The sequence below is a fragment of the Parambassis ranga genome, chromosome 17 (assembly GCF_900634625.1).
Source record: "Parambassis ranga chromosome 17, fParRan2.1, whole genome shotgun sequence".
NCBI classification, from domain to species: Eukaryota; Metazoa; Chordata; class Actinopteri; family Ambassidae; genus Parambassis; species Parambassis ranga.
The window spans coordinates 14,247,382-14,253,975 of record NC_041037.1 but is presented as its reverse complement, the minus strand read 5'-3'; positions in this window follow the sequence as shown (position 1 = coordinate 14,253,975).

The window sequence follows — 6,594 nt, the reverse complement described above, 5'->3', positions numbered from 1 at the left end:
GTGGAGATTGATAATTGTGTGGCTTGAGGTAGAAGGTTTCAGTAGGTCATTTAATTTCCATATAGATTAAAAACCTGCACTTCCCCACAGACTACAGAATCGCTCTAGTGTCAGTGTTATGTTTGTATATAAATGTAATCATGACTTTCTTAACAGCATGCACTCATGAATTCCATGGTTGACCAGCTATACAGGTTAGAAGTGCTGAAAATATTTATCTTGGCCTTTATGTTGACACAGGTTTATCCTTTGTAATTTAACTGCAAGAATGAACAAACATTATAGTTTTTTCTTTCTGAGCAGATGTTGAGCATCAGTAATTCCTTGTTGCCTTGCTCTGGGGAAAATCCAGGGCTTCTTCCAACAAAGAAATCCATTTCTAAACTTATGCACTGGTCAGCATTGGCCCTTTTAAGACTTGGAACCAATGGTTCTTTTTTTTTTTACACCCTCCCAGGCTGCTTATTGTGTATTCAAAATGTCCCTCGATTTCATTTATTCCCATTTAGTCATACCATAACAGAGCCTGCAGCTTTTTCTGGTTGATGCATCAGCAGCTATATATGCAGAGATCACCAAATGTGTGCTGCTTCATTTGTCCTCATATACTATACACAATTATTAGGGCTTAGAGACTCCAGTGTTCTGCTCACATTACAAAACTGTTTTCTGCAACAGCTTCATTATTAGTATAGTTAACACAGTTGGAATACTCTCAAACTGGATCCAGATGCTCTGACCTGTGACAACAAAATGCCTTTAATCAGACAAACAAAACGATTCTGTGCAGTGCAGGATTTATTATGCTCGTGTCATAACACTGGTTAAAAATGTTAAAGTATTTTTTTCTCCCTTCACAGCTTCACAGCTGATAATGACCTGCATGTTCTTTCACTTTGTTAATGGAGAAGAAGAAATCTCCAAACTCTGCACCACTGATATCACGTCCTGGTTACCATCATGGAACTGTTTTAAGGTAACTGCCTCACCTTTCTTGTTTGTTGTTTCATCATCTTATCATCTTGGATTGTTTCCCATTGGGCATGTTTGAGACTGTGGTGTTTATGTTTTACCTTTGGCATTGTACCTTTCATTATGTCCACCTATGTCAGAGGGTAACATCAGACCTGTTTACTCCACTGATTTGTAGCTGATATTCCAATGTTTGCTCTATGGATGATATTTTGCCTTCCTCACAAACTCAGGGGGTCTTTCTGGTTTAGTCATTCCAAAGTAGCATCTTCTACAGCTGCAGCCTCTTCAGCAGGCTCTTCAACTGATTGTGCGTGTTCCTCTACTTTCATTCTGTCCTCTTGATTTATACTGGTACTCCCAGCAGCACCGGCATTATCTTCATCACTGCACTCTAAAAACAGTCTGATCATAAGAAATTCACTTGTTCTGGAAAGGCAGATTACAACTTTATTTGTAGAAATACAGTAACTGAACCGCTGCAGACATAGTCAAGCAGCTGTAACCTCATTACAGAAGATATTTCTTCAGCAAAATAGGATAATTATTCAAACAACCTCAGCAATACACTTGGCAAATTTAAAGTAGATCAGCTGAACTGGTGTCAAGAAAGTTGCAGAACACACACTTGCAGAGATTCATTATTTTAAATGCAAAATATGCAAATAGAATGAAGTTGCCACTTCATTTTTGCATTACTGTCAGGTTTCGTCACTCTATATTACAAGGATGCACTTTTTTCCAGCATCAGCAGGAATGTAAAATTCTGTCAGACATACTTTTGACAAGATATTGTCCTTTTTGCCCATGAGACAGCTCAGAACTTGATATCATTTCTTAAACCGTGGTAGGCTTGATCACTTGCACCTTATATAACAACCAGTATATCTCCACACCAGGTGATTGATAGATCCCTTAGCTGCTGCCTTCGATCCTACTGTGTTCGCTTCAGACTGCACGGGTTATAGGTCGTCCTCATCTACTCTCACCTTCTCTCTGATAAGTTTGTTCTCTCCTGGGGGTTTTATAACAGGCGAACTTCAATCAGTAGCTTATCAGTCAGTGTGTATGAGACACTGGGCAGTCCCTGTGTCCTTGGGGCACATGGGTAACTGTGCTGATTACCTGTCATACTATATTTATCGCTGTCACACACTTATTTATGGGTCCCCCTGATGTCAGTTAGCCAGCTGTGGGTTTAGGCCATTAGTCCTATTTCTTCCTTCATTGCCGCACTCCTCCACTCATCAATTAGCCCATTTCCCTCTCCACCCCTCTTTTTACTCTCCACCTACAACTTATCTCCTGACTTTTCTCCTCATTTCACCCATTTCTCCTTTTATTTTTCCCATCGCCTGCCTGCCCACTCTTTTCTGTCTGTCCTTGTCATCCTCACCATCCTTTCACTGACCATATACACCCCTGACATCGTTGACTCCATACCACTCCTCTCCCATTGTCACAGCCAGAGGGGCTGCATGTGAGTGACTGATCTCTCCTCAAACTGTACCAAATGTTAGCTCTGGTTGACTTTGTAAAACTTTTGATGAATGAGAGAGCTGGTGGCCACTGCCTTTTAAAGCTGACATCATCTGGACTGTCATTGAGACATGTGAAATGAGGCTGGGACGTGTCATTATGTAGCATCCCTTATTAAGTGTGCCTTCAGGCATTTAACATGCGATGCTGATTATCATTTGTATATTAGAACAGAACAAACTGTGGGTTGATGGTTGCCGACTGGGATTGGCAATCTTGCTGGTGAGCTAGGGATCAGGTCATGTGATTTAACACTGGGTACTGTGAAAGCCTAGAGAACACCTTAGCTATATGTAACAAGGTAGTGGCAAAGAAATATTTCTGGGACCAGTTGAGCTGTGAAGATTTGTGTCATCAATAAAACCTTTTTAAGCTTTTTGTTTTCAGCTTCTAAATATGATCAGTGGCTTCCTTCATGTTCACTTGTTCATGAATTTTGTTTGTCTGTCATCCCCTTCTATAAAAGTTTGGTCCTTTTTACTTAAATAAACCTTTTTGGCACATCATTTTGTCTAAAATGTTACTAGAGGACAATGAATGTTGCCAAGGACACCAATTTGAACTGGTGGCAAAATTCTTACCTGTGCTAAAAACCTGGTGAATTGTACGAGCGCCCGGCAGAAATGTAAGGCTAATCAGTTTGTTTCATAAAAGAACAAGGTATAGACCTCTTCTATAGGGAAGGTAATGACTTCCGTTATGATCTGCTTGAGTAGTCAGGAACTGCTGAGGGAAAGAAAACTGATGATGTACTGTTGTGTAAAAGCATTAAGGGTATTGCAGTGGACAGTGCTATTATTTATGCATGTCCACCTTTCCTAACAATACCTCAAGTATGACCCGCTCTTACCTGGAAAAGTCAATTTAATCCACTGAGTGATCTCTGCATTGCCATGAGAGGTTTGTCGTTTACCAATGGAAACATTGTCTCATAAACCATTCAAATCACAATCCTTCTCTCTCTGGCAGTGAAGCACCTCAAAATTACAATGAACGCACTCACAGTTGGAATTGCCTATCTGCAAGCGCCTGTATGCATCTTTTATTTGTTTTCATTTATTTTCCAGACTAATCTATGTTTTTCAGCCCGGGGACAACTGAAATCTGTCCATCTAACCATCGATGGCTCATCTTTTAAATGAGTTCTGCAGAGAATGCATAAAAACATCCAGTTGATGACTTTTTGCCCCGAACCAAAATTGCATATGATTCCGTTGCGTAATCAGGCATACATCCTAGTAAACAGAAGTATGTAGCAATTACAGAGCCAAGATGTATTTGCAAAAACAGCTCTAGATAATAAGTTGGATCTGCTACCCAGCAGACGTAGTGTACAATGCAGAGCAGCATTATCTTCAGTCAGGTAAATATTATCTGAGGTAACCTACCCTAAGCTCTGACTGTATTTAACATAAGTACATAAAATGCATACATGTCTAAACAGGCTGCGCATCAGTGTTACTATGTAATTATACACAGTGACCAGAGGGGTGTGCTGTCAGACCCAGTTGCGATTCTAACATGGATTTATAAGCACATTACTCTCTGGCCTGTGTCTAAATGGGAAATTAGCGCTTAAGCCCTGTAAACACAACGACACAAATATATTTAGACATTCTTGATATTTTCCCAAAGTCAAAACTCATCAAATCATAAAAAAGAATAAAATGAGGTCACAGCATTAGTGTACTGCTGATTCTCTATGTACTAGAGAACTAGGTTGAATTTACATGAAACCAGATGAAGCCAGTGAGGTTAAAAAGTTGGGTGATCTCGGGATGTGCTGTCGGAGACTGTGAATCGCACCTATTAGCACCTCACTCACTCTGGAGGTTACATCGCCACTGCTGTAGGCAGGCAGTCCATGAAACTGCACAAATTGAGACTATTAAGAAAGTTAGAGAAGCAGCCAAAAAGAGAGGGCAGGAAGTTTAGCTTTTGGCTAAATGTGACAATACCCTGTTTACTTGTTTTTGTTGCTATAGGAGTGGTTGCTGAGAGCTAAAAGGCGACAGTCCCATGGGTTTTCTTAATTATACTGGTGTGTTAACAGGGGCATGTCACATTTGTGTGGTGTCAGTGTGTGTAGGTGTGTAGGCTTAAACTGTTGAAGGTGCGGGGGTTTGCATAAAAATTAACAGTGTAATAATTTGACTCTGCTCCTACTTGTGTTCACTGGACAGGGCTGGCTCAACAAACCTAATGATATTCCTCCTCTTCTTTTCCTTCAACACAAGGTCTTTATGGCTTGGAGAATAGTTTTTATGAATATGATTACGGTGGTGAGTCATTTGAAAGATGTTTGGGCACATTGCAACTCTTTGAAAGTTACATTTTTCATTTTTGCCTTAGCAAGGCATTTGCCCTATATTAACTTGCTGGTATGGTACAAATATTAAAGTTAATAAAATGAAATGGAATTATCAAAAGTTGTGAAGAGCTATGACGGACAAAAAATGTCTGCAGAGATGTCTACTATAGATATGCTTGTAACCAACCAGCTCAAACTGTAATGTCATATAATTGATAGGATATTGATTCTGTCTAGTCAATGAGAGGATGAGAATAAAAGGAAAAAATGCTGCCCAGAAACTTAATTTTTATGTTTAAAGTTGAGCATGCTTAACCTCTCTGGATGGAATCTAGATCACCTATGTTTATTTATTATTGAGGATGTCTCCATGAACAGAAGTATAGAAATTACTTTCCCCACCTATTGTTTTTTTTCTGTTTCTGTTTTCCACCTCACCTGTTCCTTCAGCTGTAGCTGCAGCCTCCTCCTGCTGTCTCACCTGAGCAGCTCTTAGCAGCACTGTTTGATGCCTAGGAGCATTCTAAATAAATAAATTAATAACATGGCCATGCCATTTGACCAGTGAACTTTATTTCAGACTGATACCTCCTCAAGCTTCTCCTCTGGACGAAGCCTTTTTTTTCCTAGAAAATACTCATCATTTAAGTCAGAGAAAAAAACCTGTTGTATTTTGTAATGTTCTTTATTTGACTATGGGCATGTAACGTAGCTTATCTCAACTGTAACTGCATTTCACCTTCGCCTATTTGTTTGCCAACTTTATGCTGAATTAGGGTGCGGGATGTTCCTTTATCAATAACATTGAGTTCACAATGCAAATATTACCATTTCTGAGTCAACAGTAATTTTCTGAAGGTATGTTTTGAGCACAGTATATCATACGAACTGTTAGTTGGTGAACTCCAGACATCGTTGACAGTCTCCTCTGTTTTGCGTTTTCCTTCAATAGGCTATAGGCATCAGGCACTGCGCATGGAGAGGAGTGGGCCAATCAGCTGTCAGCATGTGTTCATGCATGCATGCCTGTGTTGTGTAAACGAAAATAAGAGGGGGAGACAGAGTTGAGTGGAGTTGAATGAATGGAACAATAGTTATTATATTTTAGAGTCGCCCCAAGGTTCGGTGCTGGGACCCATTTTATTTTCAATCTATATTAACGCAAATGAAAGGTGTTATTTCTATGCAGATAGATATTTATTGCTGTCCAACCTCACTCATTCGGGCCTTTGAGTTTTTACAAGCTGCTTTTAATGTTATCCTTGTGTATATGATCTTAAATTGGTTTTAAAGGTATAGCATCCTACGGAAAACCTATACGGCAGGTTTTAAATGACCAGTACTTTGGGTGATTCCCAAGTTCTTTTTTTAGAAACAAAACCTGCTTCTCTCTCAGGGTCAGAGGGAAATTAGTGACAGCAACCCTCTTCTGGGTTATGGGGATGTGCTTTATTTAAGTGCGTCAACCAAATGTTTCTAGTCCTTGGACACTATCAATTATAAAATCGAACCTGCTTTCCCTTAGTTCATGCAGATATGTACATTGGCTGACCCTAATTAATAAAGCTCTTTTAGGCTCGAGTCCCCCTTTGTGCACCTTAATGCAGAAAACAAGTAGCTGCTATGCCTTGTTCTAGCGATGCACTTGTTTTATCTGTTCTCGGTTACAGACTGAATTTGGAAAAAGAACTTTATGCGTTGCTGCCCTGTCAGCATGGAACACTTTATTGAAACTCTCTGAAGTCATTCCACTTGTAGCGTTCCACAGGGAA